A 26453-nucleotide genomic window follows, 5' to 3' on the forward strand; every position below is an offset into this window, starting at 1 on the left:
TGAACACAGTATATTTCTATCTAAACCAGGATTTGACAAACTTTCCTATGAAGGGTAAGCTATTAAATATTTAGGCTTTGTGGGACACATGTCTTCTCTGTTGTAAATACATATATGTATGTTTGTGTTATATGTGTATATATATGTGTGTGTGTGTGTGTGTGTGTATCTATATATCACACCCATATATATATTATATATGTGTATTACAATGGCTATATATCTTAAAAATGTAAAACACTGTCTTAGTTTGTGGACCATACAAAGATAGGCAGTGGGCCAGATTGGACTATAAGCTATATTTTGCCAAACCCTGATTTAGAGCATTTTAAATTACACTTACAGTATTTGTACTTTTCAGGAAAAAGGTCTTGCACATAATTGGAAAATGTGTTTTTAAGATTACAGTTTTGGCATTTGTCCAAAAGACATTGTTTTGCATTCAATTTTCTAACTTTTTGTTGCTAGTAAATACAAAAACAGGTAATTATTATATTGATTTTGTGTCCTGTACTTTGCTAAATCACCTATAGGAGATATTTATACAATCCCTTGGCTTATCAGTGTACAAAATTCACTTTTCTATGAATAATGGCAATTTTAATTCTAACTGTCTTTTATGAAGTTATTGCATTGAACACTATTACGGTACTAGTTGTAAGTTTTTTTCAGATGTTTTTTATTGAACATGATTGGTTCCTTCCTAAATTTTTCAAAGTTTTCTTTATCCTAATTATTCCTTGATTTTACAAAAATGTTTGTGTATAATCAGGTGAGCATGTGATTTTTTTTTTTTATTCTGTGGCGAATTATGTAAACATACTTTGTATTTTTGTGATCAGACACACTTGGTCTTGATCTATCTAGAGATTGGTTTGGCTTCTAAGTCCAGGGGGTCTATGCTGTAATTGTCTTGTAATGTCCTTGTGATTTTCAGTCTAATGACCCAAATAATTTAACATTTGTATTTTGGCATTAAAAAAAAGACTTACGAAATGTTCTTAAAAGAGTTAAAAAAAAAAAAAACCACGTCTTTGTTTTCTAAAAGAATGTACTTTCCCCCCATACATACCAAGTACACTTCATCATTGGAGACATCTGAGGGCTTGGCTTTGTTTGTGAACTTTGCGGTTGCAGATTATATTTTAAAAACATGAACAACTATTCTCTTCACTTTCTCCTCGAATCATTTCCCAACTTCTGTTTTTACAAGAAAAGCACCTTATCAACTGGGTTGTCCTGCCCATTCACCTAAAGTTGTTCATGATAGTTCTTTATTTAGCTTTTCCAGAAGAGCTGTGACTTCCTGTCATTGCTGATATTAGTAATTTTTCTCCTCTTTTTTTCCTGGACTAGTTGACTTTTAGAGTTTTATCAATTTTACTAATATTTTTAAAGGATCAGCCTCTAACTTTGATGATTTTTATCACTGTTCTTAAAATGTTATTCTTTCTGCTATTTTTATTTCTACATATATTGGGTTTAATGTACTGTATGTTTTTAAATACTCAAAGTGGAACTTTACACGATTTTTGACATTTCTTCATTAAGCATATTCATAAAGGTATAAAAATTGTATATGCTCATTTTTATGTGCCATGTTTTTACTCAGTTTGGAATACTTCCTACTATCTTATGTTTTCAATTACTCAGTCATTTCAAGGGCACGTTGCTTATTTGGTAATAGGGGATTTTCCAGATATTTATCGAGAATTTTTAATTTCTTCCTGAAATATATTATCTCCATGCTTTAAAGTTTATTCAGATACTTTGACAACATTTTTGGTGAATGCTTCACATACACTTAAGCAAATATGTGTATTCGGCACCTGCTTGGTGTACTCTTTTGTACATGCTAATTAGGTTTAATTAGTTGATAGCTTATTCAGCATCCCACATTCATACTAGTTTCTCTTTTTGTCCTATCTGTTGCTCAAAAGAATGTTAAAAATCATCAAATATCCCTTTTTTCACTCAATTAGTGTTGAAATCCCTCCTTGTATTGAAATCCTGCTATGAAGTCATACCTGGTCTGTCATCATTAGTGTTTGCATGTTCTTTCTCCACGTTTCCATCTGGCTTTATTTTTGAAGTGTGTCTTTTGTAACCCAGCAGGTCAGTGTATCTTATGTTCACCTAATTTGAAAATTTCTGCCTTAAAATCAAGGGTTTAATTAATTTACATTTTTAGACGATGATACGGTTTGTGTTTTTCCTTAGAACTTTATGTGGACTAATCAATTATTTTTAGTTACATATTTCCACTTAATTGGCTTTTTAGCTACATTTTTAAAGTCTTTTTCTATAATTCAAACTGTGTTTTTTCTATTAACATGTTCTCAAGTTTATGGAGCTTTTTTAATGTTTCTTTTCTTTTTCCTTTCCTTTTTTCTTTTCTCCTTTTTTCTTTTCTCTTTTTTTCTTTTCTCTTTTCTTTTCTTTTTTCTTTTTTTCTTTTTTCTTTTCTTTTTTCTCTCTTCTCTTCTCTTCTCTTCTCTTCTCTTCTCTTCTCTTCTCTTCTCTTCTCTTCTCTTCTCTTCTCTTCTTTTCTTTCGAGAGAATAAGCACAGGGAAGGGGCAGAGGGAGGGAAAACGAGAATCCCGAGCAGGCTCTATGCTCAACATGGAAGAAATTTCCCCTTTCTTTAGCCGTTACGGTAACCAAATCCTTTAAATTATGTATTTATAGTTTTATTAAAGTGTAATGAATGTACTACATGTTATGTTAATGTTAGTTTCTGATGTACCCTGTAATGCTTCAACATTCTATACATTACTCCGTGTTCATCGCAATAAGTATACTCTTAATCCCCTTTATCCTTCTCCCTTCTCTCCCCACCCACCTCCTTGCTAGCAACCACCAGTTCTCTGTGTTTAAGAGTCTGGTGTTTTGGTTTGTTTCTTTTCTTCTATTTGTTTTCTTAGCATATGAGTGAAATCATGTAGTGTTTGCCTTTCTCTGATTTACTTCACCTAGCATAATACCCTCTAGATCCACATCTCCTTTATCCATTCATTTATTGATGGATACTTGAGTTGCTTCCATATCTTGGCTATTGTAAATAATGCTGCAATAAAAATAGGGCTATACCGGCGCGCCTGGGTGGCGCAGTCGGTTAAGCGTCCGACTTCAGCCAGGTCACGATCTCGCGGTCCGTGAGTTCGAGCCCCGCGTCAGGCTCTGGGCTGATGGCTCAGAGCCTGGAGCCTGTTTCGGATTCTGTGTCTCCCTCTCTCTCTGCCCCTCCCCCGTTCATGCTGTCTCTCTCTGTCCCAAAAATAAATAAAAACGTTGAAAAAAAATAGGGGTATACCCTATATATATATATGTGTGTATATATATGTATATACATATACGTATGTATATATGTATATATATGTATATACATATACATATATATGTGTGTATATATATGTATATACATATGTATATATGTATATATGTGTGTATATATATACATATATATGTGTATATATATATATACAGACACACACATACACCCTATATATATATATATATATATATATGTATATATATATGTATATATATGGGGTATATATATATATATATATACACACACACACATACACACATACGCACACACACCGCTATATATATATTTTTTTTCAAATTAGTGTTCTTACTTTCTTTGGGTAAATATCCAGTAATACTGGATAATGTAGTAATTCTATTTTTAATTTTTTGAGGAACCTCCATACTGTTTCCCACAGTGGCTGCACCAATTTTCATTTCCACCAGCAGTGAACAAGCATCCCTTTTTCTCCACATCCTTGCCAAAATTTATTATTTCTTGACTGTTTTATTTTATCCATTCTGACAGGTGTAGGGTGATGTCCCATTTTGGCTTGATTTTCATTTCCTTGATGATGAGTGATGTGAGTACCTTTTCATGTATCTGGCCATTTATATGTCCTCTTTGGGAAAATGTCTTAATTTTTCTCTCTGCCTACTTTTTAATCGGAGTTTATATATATATATATATATATATATATATATATATATATATATATATATATATATATATTTGGTGTTGCATCATTTATATATTTTGGGTATTACCCTCTTATCAGATACATCATTTGTAAATATCTTCTCCCATTCAGTAGGTTGCATTTTGTTTTGTTGATGTTGATGGTTTCCTTTACAATGCCAAAGATTTTTATTTTGGTGTAGTCCCAATAGTTTATTTTTGCTTTTGTTACCCCTGCATGAGGACCCCTATCTAGAAAAATATTTCTATAGCCAGTGTCAACTGCTTATGTTTTCTTCTAGGAGTTTTATGGTTTCAGGTCTCACATTTTGGACTTTAATCCATTTAAGTTTATTTTTGTGTATGGTGTATAAAAAAAAAGGGGGGGGAATCCATTTTATTCTTTTGCATGTAACTGCCCAGTTTCCCAGGGTCATTTGTTATAGAGACCATCTTTTCTTCATTGTATATTCTTGCTTCCTTTGTCATAGATTAACTATAGAAGTATCACTTTATTTCTGGACTCTCTATTCTTTTCCATTCATCTAGGTGTCTATTTTTCTGCCAGTACCATATTTTGATTATTATACCTCTGTAGAATATCTTGAAATCTGTTGTCATGCCTCCAGTTTTTTTGTTTTTGCTTTGTTTTTTCTCAAGATTGCTCTCGCTTTTTGAGATCTTTTGTGGTTCAATAAAATCTTAGGATTATTTGTTCCAGTTCTTTTTTTTTTTAAAAAAAAAGGTATTTTGCAGAGATCACATTAAATCTGTAAGATATTTTGGGTAGTATGGACATTTTAACAAAATCGATTCTCCCAATCCATGAGCATGGGTTATCTTTCCACTGTGTCATCTTTAATGTCTTTCATCAGTTTTCTAGTTTTGGGAGTAGATGTCTGTCACGTCCTTCGTTAAGTTTCTTTCTAGATATTTTATTCTCTTTGGTGCAATTATAAATGAGATTGTTTTCTCAATTTATCTTTCTACCATTTCATTATTAGTGTATAAAAGTACAACAGGTTTCTGTATGTTAACTTTGTATCCTGCAGCTTTACTAAATTTATCGATTCTATATTTTGGATGGAATCCTTGGGGTTTTCTACATAGAGTATTATGTCACTTACAAATAATAAAAACCTTACAAATTTGGATGCCTTTTATTTCCTGTTCTCCTCTGATTGCTTCATTTATGACTGCCAGTACTATGTTGAATAAATTCAGAATATTTAAAGCTCGTAATTTTTTTTTGCAAATGTTAGTATCTTTATAATCAATAATCTTTTTTTTTTCAAGTTTATTTATTTTGAGAGAGCACATGCAAGAGAGAATGTATAAGCAGGAGGGGCAGAGAGGGAGAGAGAGAATCCCATGCAGGCTTCACACTGTCAGCACAGAGCTGGATGCGGAGCTTGATCCCACAAACCATGAGATCACAACCGTAGGCAAAATGAAGAGCTGGACACTTACCTGACTACACCACCCAGGTGCCCCTATAATCAATACTCCTTATTAACCTCTTTTACTTCTTGGTTTGAAATCTGCTCGTGTGGCTCAGTCTATTGGGCATCCGACTTTGGCTCAGGTCACGATCTCACCCTTCATGAGTTTGAGCCCCACATTGGGCTCTGTGCTGATGGCTCAGATCCTGGATCCTGCTTCTGATTCTGTGTCTCCCTCTCTCTGCCCCTCCACCACTCACTCTTTTTGTTTCTCTCTCTCCCCCTCAAAACTAAATAAACACTAAAAAAAAATTGAAAAAACAATCGGGTTGAAATTTGGTCCTATATTCTGGACAATGTTTTTAAAAAAGCAGAGGAGATGTCAGTTTTAATATCTTTGAGATGTAATTTACATATCCTACAATTGATCCAAGTTAGGTGTAAAATTTGGTGGTTTTTAGTATAATCACAAATATGTGCACCATCATAGTCGATTTTAGTTAGTTAATTAAAAAATTAATGTTTACTTTTGAGAGAGACCAAGTGTGAGCAGGGCAGGGGAAGAGAGAGAGGGAGACACAGAATCGGAAGCAGGCTCCAGGCTCTGAGCTGTCAGCAGAGAGCCCGATGTGGGGCTCGAACCCACGAACCGTGAGATCATGGCCTGAGTAGAAGTTGGACGCTTAACTGAGCCACCCAGGAACCCTAATTACAGTCAATTTTAGATTTGCCTATCATCTTAAGAAGAAACTCCATCTCTTTGGTGTCATTCTCTTCGATCACATACACCCAACCTTTAGCAAACACATATTTTCTATCTTTATAGATTCTTTATATATTTACGTTTCTTTAAAAAAAAAATCATATGGGGGCACCTGGGTGGCTCAGTCAGTTACGTGTCCGACTTCGGCTCAGGTCACGATCACACACTCCCTGAGTTCGAGCCCCGCGTCGGGCTCTGTGCTGACAGCTGGGAGCCTGAAGCCTGCTTCAGATTCTGTGTCTCCCACTCTCTCTGCCCCTCTCCTGCTCATGCTCTGTCTCTGTCTCAAAAATAAATAAATAAATTAATTATTTAAAAAACATTTTAAAAAATCATATGAATGAAGTGATTTAGGATGTGGTCTTTTGACCTCTTTAATGCAGTATAACATATTTAAGGTTTGTCCGTGTTGTAACTTGTACTTCATTCTTTTTTTAATAGCTAAAGAATATTCCATTGAATCAATCTTTTTAACTATATGGAAAACCAAGAACTATGGTAATTTGGTAAAGACTTCTTTTTGCCAACCTGCTCCACTCTGATTTCTTTTGAAAATTCTGGGGGCGCCTGGGTGGCGCAGTCGGTTAAGCGTCCGACTTCAGCCAGGGTTAGGGTCCGTGAGTTCGAGCCCCGCGTCAGGCTCTGGGCTGATGGCTCGGAGCCTGGAGCCTGTTTCCGATTCTGTGTCTCCCTCTCTCTCTGCCCCTCCCCCGTTCATGCTCTGTGTCTCTCTGTCCCAAAAAAAATAAATAAACGTTGAAAAAAAAATTAAAAAAAAAAAAAAAGAAAATTCTGAAGTTGAAGTGTCGGTGCTCTGGGGAATTTTTAGGCTGTACCATGTATTTTTCTATTGTAGTCTTTTCTAGAGGCTGATTCTTCCAGCTAATCCATAGTATTCTTTAAAGTCTTGGTTACCCTCTTCTTGATCCTGTAAATTCTCATTCCACTTGTACTTTCTTTCAGGTATTGATAATTCTAATCGTTCTTTCATCAACTTGAAAGTGTTTGTTTTCCCAAAATTCAGTCCATCAAGCCTTACTTGCAATTCTGCAAGTACTTTCATAGAAACTTCGGATATTTATTCTGTTTATTTTATGCTATTACCAAAAGATCAAAGGTCTTTCATATTCTACATCCTAATTAGAAACCAAAATTCCAGCTTCATGAAAAAAAATTGTGATTTTGGGAATCAGATTAAATGGTGTCTGAGTGGAATATTGAGGTTACCAAACCAGATATGATTACTGTACAGACCCTTCTTTGTCCTTTTTCTAAAATGGGCTCCTCCAGGGTATACAGATTGTTAATCATACAAATTTGGGATTTAATTGTATATTCAAAGAGTCAGTACATAATTGTAATCAGCTGGACATAAATTCTTGTCCATGTATTTTTCCGCACACCTCTGTTTTGGACGGTAGGGTCCCAGGCTTCTGGATGGGTTAGGGTTTTTGTTTCACAGAAGCAGGGAATACAAGCAGGTATATTTCTCACAGAAAAATGAATTGAGAGAACTTCAAGGGCATTGGAAATCCAAGGGAGTTTATCATTCAGCATTTTTTCTTCTTTTTCTTCTAAATCAAGATTATTTTAAAATCTCATTATGTTAGTTTTTTCACTGGAAATTAAAATATATACTTTGCCACTGCTTCCTCACAACCAGTGTTTTCCAATTTTGATCCAAAATTAAATGACCAATCTCTCAACTTTATAGAAAGTCTAGGAACCCAGAAAAGAATTTTGTGATTTTTCTGGTTGTTAGAATCGAAAAACTCATCATTAGATTTCCTCTGTGGCAGTTTACTTTCTCTTCAGTGATTTTGATGATTCAAACAGAGAGTGTATATGCATTTTAAAGTAGGTAAAACGTGCAGATTGGTGGAAGCCTTGTAAGTTTCACTTCCACTAGAAATAGTAATCGTGGCCAATGAAGTTCTTGAAGTTAAGTCATTAATTGTTTGACAGTACAGAAGTCCAGGCACTGGAAGCTGTACGTGGTATGCTGTACTTTGGATTTACAATTATTTGTATAGCATGTGCCTTCCATCATTCATTTCCTGAGTTGAGACACGTAAACTAATTCTGCTGTGGAGCATCTCGTAGAGCAAACATGAACAGTGGTTGTTGTATTGAACCAGGATCTACTTTGTTGGAAGATCAAAATATGTGGGAAGACCATGAATTGAATAGGGTCACGGATTTTTGTAATGCAGATAATAAAATCTGAATAAGTCCCTAAAAGAGCAGGAGGGGCAGAAATTCAAATCTCCAGAGAAGAAAATCAGCTTTGGAAAATTCCCAAGTAAATTGAAACAGAGAATGGCAGTTCCGGTAGACAAATGGAAATGCAATTTTGGATGAATATATAAGATAGTACACTGACTGTGGTAAGATCTATCTGTGCTATTTGTATGATGCATTTCCAAGCTAGCTCTGAGGAAAGAACTAGGGACAGGGTGTACAGAAACGAGTTGACATTGCAATCAATAGCATTAAATTTTTTCCTTGTTATCCTTGCTGGACAAATTTGTTGCACAAAATTAAATTATACCAGGCCATCGTGAATTGATTCCAAAAAACTTGTATGGTGCCAAGAACTCATTAAAGACTTCTGGTATGAATCTGTGCTGGAAGCACTTAAAAGCACAGATCTTTTTCCGTGCTTTTGCTTTTGGGCTGAGAAGAAAATCTGAAATGCGGAAACACGAAAGACCATAAACAAAGGGGTTTGTTGTTTTCTGTAGGATGTATTTCCTAATGGTTTTTCCTTGGGCACCGTGTATTTATCTAAGGAAATAGAAAAAAGCTGCAGAGCCTTCGGAAAGGAAAATAAGGCATTATTGAGGCAAATAAATTAGTGTTGTGTGTATATGTGTTTACTTTACTCAAAGTTGTTTCTATGAAATCGGCCAACTAGTTGTTTCTCTTCCTTTCTTCTCTTTGCTTTTTTTTTTTCCTCTTCATTTTTCAATTGACATTTGAGTTGGAAACCAAATCTGCAAAGAGATAAAAGTTAGATGCTCTGATTGATGCCGATGTGGAGGTGCAGATATAGATCATTACTTACTGTGTTACCATTCACCCTGGTGGCGAAGTCTAGAAGATAGGTTAGTGGGATCATAGGAACACAATGTGAGAATATGCATTCGGGGACTGTCATAACTGTAATCTACATTCAGGGAGCCAGACAGCTAAAGATAAAGAATGTTCTTAAGGTCAGATACAAAATCAACGCAAGAAAAATAAGGGAAATTAAAACCAAAACAGGATCCTACAATACAGTTTAAAAGTTACCACGTGGTGCTTACAGTGGTAACAAACCCTTGCACCTTGGTAATCGAGATTGGGATGTTTTCCAATTCCCTCTGAAAAACAAAATTCCTTGTTTATCTTGTTTTTATTTCCATTATTTTTGGTTTTCTTGAGTCCTCTCCTCTTCCTTCTTCTATGTCTCCTAAAAGCTTGTGAACTGGGGTAAAAAGCCTAAGGTAACAAAATGGTACTTATTCATACATAGTACTCTACAACTCCTAAACTGACAACATTGGTATATTTTGTTTTGTTTGCACTCTGATGACTAAACTTTTGAAGTAAATATAATATCCTATATTTATATAATCTACAAATTTCAAGTGGGCAAGCCAAAATAAGGCTCTGATATATTCTCTATGGTCTTTAAGACTCAACTGGTCTTAAAACAGAAGGTTTACTTTCTTTTCTGATCCCTGTACTGGCTGTTTTCAGAAACAACAAATTTGTTGTCATTAATCATGCAGACATTACTATTTTTCAAAGTAACTTCAGACATGCAGCTTGTTTCCTGAATAATTATGCTGCATAATTACTTTAAATCAACCATTTGATATTTGTGATATATTCTCTATAAGGTATTCCATTCATCAATTGAGAAACAACCTTCTCATAGAGGAAATGATAATATCCTTTGATCTCTTTAGTTGTCACACTATTAGATTTTTATATTAAATGATTGAATATAAATGGGCATTCTATTTACTGCTAGGCATGTGTGCATATCTTTCTTACATATTTTCTATTATGATGTTAGTTGTCTTTTATAAATTTCAGGGAGGAGAAAGGATAATTGGATTACTCTCCTCATTATTTATATTTCAAAATTACCTGTAGAGGAATTTAAAGGACTTCGGTTAAGAAACCTGGCCTTTCCTCATAATACAAAAATAGGCCATATATGAAATAATGTGCCTGAAAATGAGGTCTTAGTTTGGACAACCAAGGCATATATAAAATATCCCTGTGGTTCAAAAGTCAGACCACAGTTAGGAAAAATGATGGTGAGAAGTAGTTTTAAGTTACTTAGTATTGAAATAAGCATGTTGAGAAAATGCAAATGTCTTGAAACAGATGGCTATGGTGGTACCTCTGGGACTATAGAGTAAGAACCTCTGTAAAGCTGTTCTCCATTTAAAGAAAAAAACTGATAAAATTGCAAAAGTTAACATTTTTCGGGATTTGAAAATTAACCAATTTGAAGATTGTTTACTCAGGAAAAACTGGAACCTCAGTTAAAACAGCAGGTTCATGTTAAACATGTTTAGCAACATTCGACAAGTTACATGCCCCACTACAACTAACTGTCCCAGCTCCGTAAGAGTCTTGAAAACTGTCAGCCTTATAGCCACGAGTGCTGCAAACACAGCATCCTGACAACTATGGAAAGGGGCAGACCTGGCTTGGGTCCCTCAAAAAGTCCATCCCCAAAGATTGTCGCTTTCTGACCTGTCTTGTAACTCCCTATGAAAGCTTGATTGTAGTTATTTGACCTGGCTTAGAGCTCACCTTGTGGGAAAAGTCCACCTTCAGGGTATTTCTTGAAAAAAAAAATCATTAATTATGTAACTGTCATCAAACCAAAGCAAGTTTGCTCCTTGGTAAGTTAGACACGGTACCAGGTTGAGTTGTCACAAAAAGAAAACTTCATTTGTAGCAAATAAAGAGATCGCAGAGAATGGGCTTCCAGAATCAGGACTCCCCAGCAAGGGCGGACGAGTTCCTTTTGTTCAGAGTTTGGATGAATATGTAGAAGCCTTGTCATCATGTGTGAAGGCGGGCATCAGGTCAAGCATGCACCGTAAGGAAATATGCCTATATATACATGGCATGTTATGTAAGTGAGGCCTGTGCTCCTCCTTGGGTGGAGATCTGAGTATTATAATGAGGTGAAGGTAGTTGCCTTCATTCTAGAGGTCACCGCCTGGTCCATCTGCACAGATGTGTGTGTCAGGGATTAGGCTTAAATTGGTCTGGGCCAGCTGGAAGTCTTGTCAGGGCAGTTGCTCTCTCTGGAGGCATAGTTTCACTTTCCTTTTGCCTGAGTTAAGAGATAAGCTGGAAAGAAATGCTTAAGGAAAAATGTGGGACAAAGTTCGTTAAGTACAAGCAGATGGTCAATAAAGATCAGGTCTTGGGGTCTAGCTGGTGATAAAACCTCATGGATACCTGAGGCAGCCAGTTGGAGGGAGGAAGAAAAACAAAATAAAACAAAACATGTCCAAAATTTTTAAAGGAGCATATTGGGAACAATAAGTGCATAGGAATCTTTGAAAGACACTGACGTATTCATACATTCCTTGACCTAGGAAGCAAAGCGCTTGTAAGGGCTATTTGTATATCCAAAAAAATCCTAAGTAGGCCTACATGTCCTCTACGGCTGAAATTTGGGCCCTGTTCAATTAGGAAATGAAGACTAAGGCAGTGTTTTAAGCTGCTGACTCTGGAAAGCACAGTTCAACACATTCAGAGCCTTTTTGCAAAAGGTGGAAGAATATGAGTTCAAAGCATTTAACGATATCATTGACCAATAATTAGCAGACCACTAACCTGAGAAGAGACATCAACGTGATTATCCAACACTGAAGGAAATAGAATTTTTACAAACAAAATCCAAATAAGTCGCTGATTGAATAAGTGGTAGCAACAACAAATGAGATAGTTATAAAACAAGTAAGATGATAGAAGAAAATACTGTTTTCTGGATTGGCGCATTGTGATATAAAAAAGGTCTAGTTTTCGTGTAACAAGTATTAGACACAGAAAAGAAGTTGGACCTGTATGCAGAAGAAAAAAGCCAACGAAAAAATTGAAAACAGAAAAAATTGTCCCTGAGGGACCCTAGATGTTGTACAAAGACGTCAAACCAGCAATTATAAATATCTTCAAAGATCTAAAGAAAACTATGTCTAAATAATCAATGCAAAGCATGAGAACCATGTCTTACTGGGGAAATGTCATCAACAAAGGGATAGAATGAGGTAAAAAAAGAAATAAGTGCAGAAATTCTAGACTACAAATGTAAACTGAAATTTAAAAATTCACTAGAGGATCTCAATAACAGATTGGGGTTAGCAGAAAAAACGATCGGCACATCTGATATTACATGAACAAAGACCATGCAATGTGAGAAACAAGAAAAAATGAAGTAGACAGAACCCCAGACCTGGGGAGATACCATCAAGAATTAAACATACGCATTGAGACCCCTAGACAGAAACCAGAGATAGCCAAATATTCCTCAAGTGTGATTAAAAACAAAAACAAAACTTTGCATATCTATGAAGCTCCAAGAACTCCGCACCTAACCACATCAAATTTTGAAAAGTCCCAAAGGGAGTTACTTTGAAGAAATGAGAAATGACTTTTCACATGCAAAACAAAACAAAACCTCCAAAAGATTCATTTCACTTCAGAAAACATGGAGGCCAGAAGGCCTAGGAATGATCTATTTAAAACACTAAAAGAAAAATATTGTCTACCCCTTTATTTTATATCCAGCATCATTTTGCTTCAAACGTGAAGGAGAAATTTAGACAATTCCAGATAAACACAAACTGTGAGAGTTTGTCAGTAGACCTGACCTACAAAAAATATCTGAGTCCTTCCATCTAGAATGAAAATATACTAGGAAGTAACTCAATACCACACGAAGAAAAATGAGTGAAGGAAAAGACTTAAGTAAACAGAAACTTTAAATGTATTTTTAGTAACACTTTTCCTCTTTGATTTGAACAAAAGTGTAAAGCAATAATTACAAAACAGTTTTGATGGGCTTATAATTGACCTCTGGGACACAGAGAGGGGAAATATGGCTAGCAAAATTTTTGCTTACCGTTGATATTAAATTAGTATTAATTTGAAGTAGATGGTTGAGGTTCACTTAGTGAAAATATCTTAAAGTACTGATAATTTTCTAAGAAAATAACTCATAAGAATGTAGGAAATGAAAGTACTAAGAAATTATAACACACTAGGAAATACTTAACATAATTGAGAGGTCATAAAGGACCAACAGAAGAACAAAAAAACCTACATAAGACCTATTGAAAACGAGTAACAAAATGGTAGATTAAGTCCTACCTTATCAATAGTGACTTTACATGTAAATGGTATAAACACTGATTAAAAGGCAGAGATTGGAACAGTGTACAAATAGGCTGAATGTAAAACAAAGTAAAAAGATCTATCATGCAAACAGCAACCATAAGAAAATTGTAATTGCTCTAATAGCGTCAGACAAAACAGACCATAACATAAAAATTACTAGAGATGAAGAGGTGTACTTAATATTATACACCCACACACATTTGTAAATAACAGTACTTTCAAGTGTACAACATTAAGATTCAATATTCGTATATATTGGAAAATGATCACAAGGCCAAATCACATGCATCAACACACAGTTACACTTTTTTTTCTTATTAGACTTTTAAGATGTACTCTTAGCAACTTTTTTTTTTTAATTTTTTTTTTCAACGTTTATTTATTTTTTTGGGGACAGAGAGAGACAGAGCATGAACGGGGCAGGGGCAGAGAGAGAGGGAGACACAGAATCGGAAACAGGCTCCAGGCTCTGAGTCATCAGCCCAGAGCCCGACGCGGGGCTCGAACTCACGGACCGCGAGATCGTGACCTGGCTGAAGTCGGACGCTTAACCGACTGCGCCACCCAGGTGCCCCTCTTAGCAACTTTTAAAAACAGAATACGGTAGTGTTAACTACAGTTTCTAAACTATACGTCATATTCCTGTGATAGAGGTAGAGCCTCTAAGGAATATGGTGGGGTCCTTCTCAGAACAAAGGAAGGCAACATGGCCCAATCAACTCCTATACACGTATGTGTAGCTCTGACACGACTCTGTAACTTGGACTGTGTCCGATCAGACTATATGTGTCATCATGTATGGGAGACAAAGAAGGAGAAATTTCATAGAAGTTTACACCCCACTGTGCTCAGGGTTCAGCTTTTTGAGTCTTAGTCCGCTGATCCCATGCTAGCACTAATAAAGCTGCTTCCTGCAAAGAAAGGCCTCAGTATTCTTTCTTTCTCTGTGCGAGAATGTCGCTACATTCCCATGACTTATTTATTTTATAACAAGAAGTTTGTATCTTTGACCATCTTTGCCCATTTTATCTTATCTTCCACTGCCGCCGCCTCTGACCATTATCAGTATGTTCTCTGCACCTATGAGTTTTAGGTGTTTTGTGTATTAATATCCTCAGGCTTGCATGTTATTGCAAGTGGCAAGATTTGTTCATTTTGTATGGCTGAATAATCCATTGTGCCTATATAGTCACGCTTTCTTTAAAGGTGTACTTTATAATGATACAATGCCATTCCATTTGGAATATATAACAATTTTTAAAATATATGTACTTAATAAAGTCCCCAAACACATGCAGCAAAAATCGACAAAAATAACGGTTGAAAAATACAATTCAGTAATAATATTTGGAGGCTTTAGTATATTTTTTTAATACTTATTTTTTTGAGAGAGACAGAGCATGAGTAGAGGAGAGAGACAGAATCTGAGGCAGGATTCAGGCTCAGAGCTGTCAGCACAGAGTGCATTGTGGAACTCAAACCCAGGAACCGCGAGATCATGACCTGAGCTGAAGTTGGACACTTAACCAACTGAATCACCCAGGGGCCCCAATCTCTCTCTTTAAATAATGGATAGACCAACTAGGCAGAAGATCAACATGGTAATAGAAGACTTAAATAATACCATAAATGAAATAAACTTCTATGAGTAATCTGCAACAACAACATGATACAGTTTGCTCAAACTGCATAGAGAACATTCCCCAGAATAGAACATATGTCAGACCATGAACCAAACTTCAGTAAATTTAAGATTAAAATAATAGAAAGTATGTTATTTTGTCACAAGTAAAAGCAAATAAACGATACATGTATTTGAACTCATTCACACTCAGAATTTCTAGACAATCATATAATGTAGAAGAATTGTTAAAAATTTTTCCTTTCTCAAATGTATTTTTCCACCTTCTGCACAACAGATCCCATTCTGTTCTTAATGCTGTTTCAAAGAGAAAAAAATAGCAATAGTGAAATATCATTGCAACTTTTGATGGAAAATAATTTTCTTTAGCCTGAAATTTTATTCTTACTAAAAACTTACAATCTCTCAGTGGAATTTTATGATTTATATATCATGTAAACTAAAGTTGAAAAAAAATTTAATGTTTATTTCTTTTTGATCTAGCGCAAGTGGGGGAGGGGCTGAGAGAGGGGTACAGAGGATCTGAAGCAGGCTCTGCACTGACTGCAGTGAGCCCATTGTGGGGCTCGGACCCATGAGCCACAAGATCATGACCTGAGTCAAAGTCAGATGTTCAAACAACTGAGCCAGCCAGGCATCCCCTGATGGTTTTAATTTTATTTAAACAATTATTCTTGACAGCAGTTGAAAAAAAAATGCAGTCTATGTTTGCCTTTTCTACTCTTCTGATATATGCTCTAAAAATACGGCTCATGGAGAATTGAACAACCTAGAATACATCTCATTATGTTCCCATCTGGGCCATGAAATTTCCTAATAGGGTCATTAAGCTTTGTTAAGTATTTATACTTATGTTTTCCTGCTAATTCATTTCCATATTCTGATATTTATGTTATTTTCACTTTTATAAAGCCATTATCCAATTCCAAAAAGTCACCTTTACAGAGAGTTCCACTTAGAAATAGACACTTTAATTCTTCTTAACTGTTACAGCACTACTCTTCACCCTTCCATTCAAGCTGAAAGTTTATTTTTGACTCATTTTTTTCTCCTACCTCCTATGCTATCAAAATGATTTCCCTTTCAACATTACATCCAGAATTTTTTTTTTAATACGCTATGAAATAAGACCTAATACTAAAGTATCTTATTGGCAAAGTCTTGAACAGGTACTTCTCAAAACACAATATCCAATTTGGCAATACAGATATTAAAAAGGTATCCAATCTCCTCATTCACCAGGGAAATGCAAACTAAAACCACAATCAGATAACACTAAACACTCACCAAATGGTTTGATTGCAAAGAAAAAAATAATAGAATAAAAAATATCCCAATGGTTGGCAAAGATGGCAGCAATGAAATTCTTACAGATCCCCTATAAGATCATAAACTGGAATGAGTTCTTGGGCAAACTGGTAGCATTTATTAAATTTGACCTTATGTATGCCCTATGGCCTAGTAAAGCCTAGCTATATGCCCCCGCCCCCCCGCTGCCGCCGCACTGCCATGTTCACCAAAAAGACTTACAAGAATGGGGGCACCTGGGTAGATCAGTGGGTTAAACATCTGACTTTGGCTCAGGTCATGATCTCACAGTTCATGAGTTCAAGCCCCACGCGGGACTCTGCTTTCAGCACAGAGCCCACTTCAGATCCTCTGTCCCTACCTCTCTCTCTGCACTTTCCCTGCTCATGCTCTTTCTCTCTCAAAAATAAACATCAAAAAACAAAAAAGCCAAGAATGCTCAAAAGAATGCTAATAACAAGTTACTCCTGGAAATAAACCACATTTGTTGGTATTTATTGATTATATGGGATACGGTAGTGAATGAAAAAGTAATGAGCTCGTTTAAGATACACACGTGTATAAATACCCATATATACACAGACACATAATAGTTCTATAATTATATATAATTAAACATATAACTATAATTCTAACAAAGACAATTTTTAAAAATCCAGTAGCAAAAGTGCCAATTATGTGATTGTTTATAAATTAAGTTCAAGACTGGACCTAAGTAATACCTGATGGTAGATGCCAGACCTTTGTCACTGAATAACACCTCAGAAGAGGCTTCCAGGGTGCTATAATCCTATATATTTTTTATTTACATTGTAGTTACATTAGTGTCTTCATTTTGAAGAAAAAAATGCAATTAGTGTCTTAATTTTAAAAAGGACAATAAATAATACCTATTTAAAATACTTCCAGGGGTATCTGGGAGGGGGCTCAGTCGGTTGAGCATCCAACTCTTGATTTCAGCTCAAGTTATGATCCTAGGGTCATGGGACTGAGCCCCACGTTGGCTCCAGCCTGGGCGCGGAGCCTGCTTGAGAGTCTCTCTCTCCCCTTCTCCTCTTCTACACTCCCGCTCTCTCTCTCTAAAATAAGATTTAAAAATACAAAAGTATTGGGGCGCGTTGGTGACTCAGTTGCTTAAAGCATCTGACTTCAGCTCCAGTCATGATGTCACAGTTCATGAGCTCAAGCCCCGCGTCGGGCTCTGTGCCGACAGCTCAGAGCCTGGAGCCTGCTTCGGATTCCGTGTCTCCCTCTCTCTCTGCCCCTCCCCCGCTCATGCTCTCTTTCTCAAAAATGAATAAATGTTATAAACAAATTTTTAAAAGATATAAAGATATTAAATACATAAAATTACCTCTGTGTATCTCTTGATTTCAATACGAACATTTATGTAATATTAGCAATCATTGTTTGAATTAGTGTCGAGATGCGTGCTCTGTATTTGTTTTTTAAATTTTTTAAGTTTATTCTGAGACAGTGAGTGAGCATAAGGGAGGTAGGGGCAGAGAGAAGGAGAGAGAATCTCACGTAGGCTCCGTGCAGTCAGCTCAGGGCCCAACATGGGTCTCGAACTCCCCAACCACAACATCATGACCTGAGCCGAAATCAAAAGTCAGACACTAGACAAACTGACCTACCCAGGCACCCCAAGATACATGCTTTCTAAAACTAAAAGGACAATCTAAGGAGAAGTAGATTTTGTTGTTGGTGGTGGTATTTATTTATTTATTTATTTATTTATTTATTTATTTATTTATTTAATTTTTTAGGATAACCTAGAGTTTGGGATGAATACTTGAATACAGGTCACAATATTTTTTTAAATGTATTTTTGAGAAAAGACCAAGTGTGAGCACGAGAGGGAAAGAGAGGGAGAGGGAGACACAGAATCTGAAGCAGGCTCCAGGCTCTGAGCTGTCAGCACAGAGCCCATTGTGGGGATCGAACCCACCAACTACAAGATCATGACCTGAGCCAAAGTTGTACACTCAACCAATTGAGCCACCCAGGTGCCCCAATTTAGGACATTTACAGTTAAAAAATCTAACCTTTTATGCTTTTGATTCATTGAAATGTGTCACTTTTTGTTTTACAATTTGTCTATTTTTAAATAAAGATATCCCGGGACGCCTGGGTGGCGCAGTCGGTTAAGCGTCCGACTTCAGCCAGGTCATGATCTCACGGTCCGTGAGTTCGAGCCCCGCGTCAGGCTCTGGGCTGATGGCTCAGAGCCTGGAGCCTGTTTCCGATTCTGTGTCTCCCTCTCTCTCTGCCCCTCCCCCGTTCATGCTCTGTCTCTCTCTGTCCCAAAAATAAATAAACGTTGAAAAAAAAAATTTAAAAAAATAAATAAATAAATAAAGATATCCCTAAAATAAAACCAGCAAAATACATATTGGCTAAATATAAATGAATTGAATGTTTCATAAAATGAACAATTATGTACAAAAATGTGGTAAGTCTCACACTTGGATAACTGTGGTAGTAACAAAGCAGAAACATGATTCCCGGATAAACATGATATTGAAACAAAAATATGTACCTGGGGAGAAGATACACAGATGTTTCATAAAAAAAATAAATGCTACACAAAATTTAGTAAGAGACCATGTATCTCAATTAAAATATTATCAAAACATATTTGAATTATATATTCAAAGTAATAGATGTTTGTGATACTGTTCAATTCTGTAATTTTCCTTAGGCGTCTGCAATATAGATTACTATTAAGAGTGTTATGCTGTTGCTTATTTTTTAAAATGTCACTCAGTCTGTTATGTACAGAATTGTGTTCCCCCTCCAAAAGTTCATATATTTAAGCCCTAGTGCCCAGTACCTCAGAATATGACTGTATGTCAAAAAATCTAATTATTTTCCTTTGAATGTTACCTGCAGTGTCTCGGTATGACATCTTACTCACTTTGAATCATTCTACCATATCATATCTTGCTGTTCTGCAATGTACATTGAGACTCAATGGTATATAGTAATTTTTAAATCTATAATTTTTAAATCTAATATTTCAATACATTCCTTCTTATATGGCTGTAAAAAACTATTTGTGCATATGTATTCTTCACTCTTTCCCATTTGTAAGTATTGTGTGTGTGTGTGTGTGTGTGTGTATATATATATATACACACATTATATATATATACACATTATGTATATACATGCATTATATATGTATATATACACAGTATATATACACAGTATAAATTATCATTTATAAATTATCATTTATATCTTTATTTTCTAATTCCTCGTCATTCCCTCCCTCCCCTCCACCTTTCCCTGTTCTGTCTCTCCTTTCTTCCCTTCTTTCCCTGTTGGTTCTGTCTGTATGACATTCTAGAACTTTTCTCCATGTCACTCATTCCATTTTCTGTTTAGTTCATTTTGTTTTTGCCTCTTGAATTTGATTTCAGATCGATGTAAATCTTAATCACTTGTGTTATGCAAAATGAAACACCAAACTACATACTATATTAGACCGTGAAAAATTAAACAAAACATAAGGCAAGAAACTATTTTACAAAGCTTACAATTTTACAGAATTGAGGTGGTTGATTACCATTTTTGATCAAACGGTTAGGTAAGTCTCACTAAGAAAACTGATTCTGAGTAGAGACCTAAAGGAATTACGCCACATAGTTATCCTGGAGAGGAGCATTCTGTTTAACAAGAACAATGACTCCCCCATAGGAGCGTAAAAGATCTTGACATATGAGCACAGTGAGGTCGGAGAGGAGGCAGTGCAGAAGGTGGGGAACAGAGGGAGAAACTGCAGTTCCTGGAGAGAACTTTGGGTTTTCCTCTGAGGGATATAAGAAGCCTTTGGAGGGTTTTGAAGAAAACAACACTATCTGATTTAAAGTCGAATAGGGTGCTTTGGCGGTTGCATTGAGAATAAACTGGAGAATGATTAGGGTAAAAGCAGGAATGATTTTACTTTGAGATGATAATGGTGGTAAAGATGACACAAAATGTTCTACTTTTTAGATAGACTCTGCTTCCATTTTTTAAACTTTTTACAAATTGTCGTAAACACATTAAGATTTAGTGCCTTAACCATACTTCAGTGTACCTTTTAATAGTGTTCAGTACATTCATATTGTTGAGATACATATCTCCAGAGCCCTTTCATCTTGAAAATTTGAAGCTCTGTGCCCATTAAACAATACCTCCTTTTATTTATTTATTAATTTATTTACCCCTCACTCTAGCTCCTGGTGACCACTATTCTACGTCGTTTCTATGAATTTGACTCCTTTCTGTACCTCAAATGATTGGAATCTTAAGTATTTATCTTTTTGTGCCTGACTTATTTCACTTAGCATAACGTCCTCAAGCTTGAACAATGTTATAGTATCAGGATTTCCTTCCTTTTTAATGCGAAATATGTGAACAACATTTTTTTTTCATCCATCTGTCTGCGTGCTTTGGGGTTACTCCTGTCTCTTGGTTATTGTGAGTAGTGCTGCTATGAATGCAGGTATGCGAATATCTCTACAAGATCTTGCTTTCAATTCTTTTGAAATCAAATTCTCTTCACATCAGAAAGTGTGAATCTTCCAACTTTGTTATTTTTTCAAAACTGTGTTGGCTACTCAAAGTCCATGGAGATTCCATCTGAAATTTAGGATAAACTTTTCTCTTATGTTATTAAAATATGCCATTGGATTTGCATGGGATTTGCACTGAATCTCTAGATTGCTTTCACTATTATTGACATCTTCACAATATTAATTCTTTTAATCCATAAACATTAGATGTCTTTCCATTTATTCATGTCTTGCCTTTTGTTTGGCAATGTTTTATAGTTTTTAATATGTGTCTCTTAACTCCTTGGTTCATTTTATCCCTGCACATTTTATTCTTTTTGATGTCATTATAAATGGGATTGTTTTCTTAATTATTTTTTCAGTTTATTCAAAGTTAGTGTATATAAAAACTGATTTTTGTGATTTTTATATATTGTGAATTTGTTGAATTCATTTTAGTTCTGCATGTGTATGTGTGTTTAATGTTTTCAGTGTTTTCTACCTGTAAAATCTTGTCGTCTTCAAAATAAGACAAGGCTACTTCTTCCTTTCTGGTTAGGATGTCTTTTATTTCTTGCCTAATTGCTTTAGTTAGGATTTCTAATATGGTGTTGAATAGAAGTGACAAGAGTATCTTTGCATTCTTGATATTAGAAGAAAAGCTTTCAGTATTTCACCAGTATGCTGTTAGCTATAAACATTTCATAAACGGCCATTTTACATTGAATTACTGTGCTTCTAGTTTGAATGTTTTTATCATGAAAGTTTTTCTGTGTCAATTGACAGAATTATGTGGTTTTGGTCCCAATTTTATTAATATGGTACATTACACTGATTTTAATATGTTGAGCCATGCTGACATTCCAGGAATAAATCCTACTTGGTCATGATGTATAATCCTTTTAAGGAGTTGTTGAGTTCTTTTTATTTTTGCATCAATATTAGGGGTATTGTTTTGTACTTTATAGAAGTGTCTTTGTTTGGCTCTGATATCAGAGTAATGCTGGTCTCATAGAATGGACTTGGAAATGTTCTTTCCTTTCAATATTTTAGACTTTCAGGTGGATTGGTATTAATTATTTAAGTGTAGGATATCCCAGTGAAGCTGTCTGATTTTGGTTTTTACTTGTTAGGGGGTTTTGACACCCTCACTATGATTGTCTCTTCAGATTCTCTGTTTCTTCATGATTTGGTCTTAATAGGCTATGTATTTATAGGAATTCATTTATTCTAGGTTACTCAATTTGTTGAGGCACAATAGTTGGTTGTATTATCTTTTCTCTTCAGCATTAATTATTTGAGTCTCTATCACTTTTTCTTAATTAACTTAGCTATGTGTTCATCACTTTATTTTTTCAAAGAACTCCGTGTTGATTTTTCTATTGTTCTATTCCCTATGTTGTGTATCTTGGTTCCAGTCTTTATTATTTCCTTCATCTGCTAACTTTGTGTTTAATTTTTTTCCTTTTCTAGTTGCTAGAGGTGAAACTTATTTTGGGATCTTTTTTCATATTAAAGGTATGCATTTATAGCTACATATTTTAATCACAGCTATAGCTTTATACTTTCATCTTAGATATTTGCACTGCATCTCATAAGATTTGATATGTTGTGTCTTCATTTATTTTTTTCCTCAATGAATTTTCTTTTTTTTTAATTTTCCTTTTTTTTAAGTTTACTTATTTTGAGAGAGAGAGAGCATGAGTGGAAGAGGGGCAGAGAGAAAAAGGGAGAGAGAGAATCCCAAGCAGGCTCTGTGCTGTCACTGCAGAGCCCAACATAGGGCTTGAACTCACAAACCATGAGATCATGACCTGAGCCAATATCAAGTCAGATGCTTAACTGACTGAGCCACCCAGGTGCCCCTCAAGGTATTTTCTAACCTGTTTTGTGATTTATTCAACCCATTGTTTTTTTTTAAATGCATTTATTTTTTTTTAATTGTATTATTTTTTAAACATTTGAAAGGGAGGAAGCAGAGAGAGATGGGGGTAGAGAAATTCCCAAGCAGTTTCTGTGCTATCAGCACAGAATAGGATACAGGGCTTGATCTCATGAATCATGAGATCATAACCTGAGCTGAAATCAAGAGTTGGACACTCAACCATTAAGCCACCCAGGCTCCCCAAAAGTGCATTTAATTTCCATATATTTACAGATTTTTCAATTTGCCTTATCATATTTCCAGTCTCATTGCACTCTGATTAGATAAGAAAATACTTGGATTTCAGTCTTCTTTAATTTATTAAGACTCATGCCCTAATATGTGGTCATATCTTGGAGAATGTTCCATGTGCATTCAAGATAAATGCATTTTCTGCTTTGTAGAGTTATTTATTTTTATTTCAGGCTTATTTTACATATAATTGAAGGTGTCTGAAGCAGTGGCTATAAAGATCTGGGATTCAGAGGAATGCTTTAAGTCTGACCTATAAATTTGAGAGTCTCTGAGAATATAGAAAGTATTTCATGCCAAAAATCTAGAGGGGACATCTAAAAAGTGACGACAAATAGAGAAGCGGTTCCAAAGACTTCTCCATAATGTACAGTCACATTCAGAGTTTGGGGCAGTGAAAAGGAATAGGAAAGGAGAATGAGTAATAGACAAAATGGTAGGAAGAAAACCAGGTGAGTCTCGTGAAAAAAAATATAAGTAAAGCAAGTATTTTGAAGAGGAAGTAGTAACCAAATGCTTCTAATAGATCAGGTAAGACTCAACTTATTACCTTGACAGGGGTAGCTGGCTGGGTGGTTTGGGCAAAATCGATTGGAGATGGTTCAAGAGGGAAATAATTTAAAATAAACACAGAAAATAATTTTTGGGAAATGTTGCTGTAAGAAAGGAAATGTGGGGATGACTAGAAAGGTTTTTAAAAAGCCCTTTCTACTGATATGGTAAATCTTATCCATGTTAATTTTAGTCTTTTGAAGACATTGATATTGTCTCAAAACTCTAACCAAAGGAATGCTTGTAATAATAGAAATTTCAGGTCATGTAGGCAAATCTACGGGAAGGCAGTGAAGGAAGTATTTAAAACTTTGCACATATGAGATCAGATGAATTCGTAAGCACTATGTGTATTCCTATAATAGAAATAGATGTTTTAAACATTTCTTATTTGGGTAAGAAGACTGTAATGTAGCTGCCTGGCCAAATTTCTGAAGCACAGAACTTATCACTTTTGATTCCTTTAAATTATCAAAAAATCAATGTTTTGTAATGAAAATTCACACTCATCCTAAAGTAATCTTAGCAATACACTAATATTTAGAGATGTGGTAGATATTGAGTACCTATTGAATTGAACGGTGGTATATTTTACTCCCACAAGGTCGATATTTGTAAACTAACTCTGAAGCTTATGGTAAATTTACTGTGAATCTCCCAAGTCATTCCTGTTGCTATATGCCTATATGTTATATCCAGTATATTATATGTTCTTTTCCCTGTGTAAACAGAAGATAATCTTATCAATTAATAATACCAAATATAATCAATGTTGTGTATAGGCATAATTTTTTTCAGAATTATGGTATCTTTATTTTTCTAGAAGGTTTATTTAAATACAAAGATGGAAGAAAAATAGTAATACTAAACATAAAAACAGTCTACAACATAGTGTAACTTATGTCCTTTCGATGATCGATCTTTGTGTATATGGTATTCCAACAGGAATTCCAGCCACCCTCACAACAAATCAAGGTTGTTAATGATAAGGGAACACTGTCCCCTTATATCATGAGAGACCTACAAGTTGTCAAAGAATTATGTTTTGTTGGTTGAAAAAGACCTGTTTTCTTCCTACCAAGGAGATAAAAACCCACTTATGTAAACTGGCATTAGTTGAATGCATGCTCGAATTCCATTGAGTCGCCTCGTGTCTCTGAGTGACACTTTTGAGTAATGAATTACTTGTGTTTGAAAATTTTGGTAGCATGCAAGGATAGAAGTAACTTTTACGTATGTCATCCGTGTTCTATTTGTGTCCTATCATTTTGCTATAAAATTAAAAACATGGTCACATCTCAAAAAAAGGGGCGGGCAAATAATTCCAAAGACAAGAATTAAAAAGAACAGATTTGCAAGCCTATTACTTCAGAGTGTATTCAGCTCAGGTGATGTAAGAGGTAGCATGGCCAAAGGCCGAGTTGTGTATGTCCTGTTGGTAGGATTCACACGTTTATCTTGACAGCCTCAGTCTGTTCTCCTGCTAGTTTCTTTGTTCTTTTTTGATCAAATAGATTAGGACAGCAAGACATGTAGGCTGATACAGCACCAGGAACAAAGATATTTCCTTTGCCTTTAGCAACTCAATGATTTTTGTCAGCTGAAATGGAAGTTCTGGAAATCAGTGTTGGGTGGTTATCTACATTCCACACTATTGCTGCAACTTGTTGAAAAGGGAACATGGCTACACACCAGACATTTGAATGGAACTGTTTAAAAGCACGCTCCATTTCACCATTGTCCTTTGCATTTTCTATTCATAACTCTTGGTTTCTTCCAATTTTCCATTCATTGAAAATCAATTTTATTTCCTTGGAGGAATTACCTGGCAATCTGTCAAGACATACATATTATTAGTGGTAGGATTTCTTAAAATAGACCGCATACATACTCTTGAAAAGGACTTTTTACTGCTCAAAGAATTTGTTCTCCTCAAGGCATCCTTGAGAAATAGACAGGGTACTCCATCGAATCCTCATATGTGGTAATGGAATTGAGAACCGTGATGTTTTGTGCAAAGCTTCAGGGTTGTGTCCCCCCATTTCGAATGCTGTAATAAAATCTATTAGAAGTTAAATTTTAAAAAATGCTCAAAGAAAAAGTATGGCAAGGAGCGTCTAAGCTACTCAAAACCAATATTTTGGATACCTTGTCTCTAAGCTGTATTCATACACAGAGAATTGAGTATGTAAAGTCTAGACTGGGCCCTCCGCTTTTCCAAAGTCTGTAATAGGTGAAAGGGAAATCTGCCAATTTATTGCCTTAGTACTTTTTTCAAAGAACTTTAAGGAAAGCAGTGTTGTAATATGGCACATGTCACCAAGAATAGGTAGTGTGCTGGTCTCCTAAGATTATGTGAATATTTACATTTAACTTGAAAATAAAGCATTTCTTTGCCTCAAAACAGTATTTGCACTAATCAAATGCAATTATTAAATTATGTGAACACTTAATGGAGGCTTATCATGAAAATAGTAGTTCCGGGCAATGTCAAAGATTCATCAGGGGAAGCACATCACATGGTGGGAGTCATAGTGCTTCCTCAAGCTCTTCAAGTTCATCAGGCAAAACTTTGATAGCTCCTAACTGCATGTTTCCCATGAAGTCCTGACTAG

This window comes from Lynx canadensis, chromosome D3 (assembly GCF_007474595.2).
Source record: "Lynx canadensis isolate LIC74 chromosome D3, mLynCan4.pri.v2, whole genome shotgun sequence".
In the NCBI taxonomy this organism is placed as follows: domain Eukaryota; kingdom Metazoa; phylum Chordata; class Mammalia; order Carnivora; family Felidae; genus Lynx; species Lynx canadensis.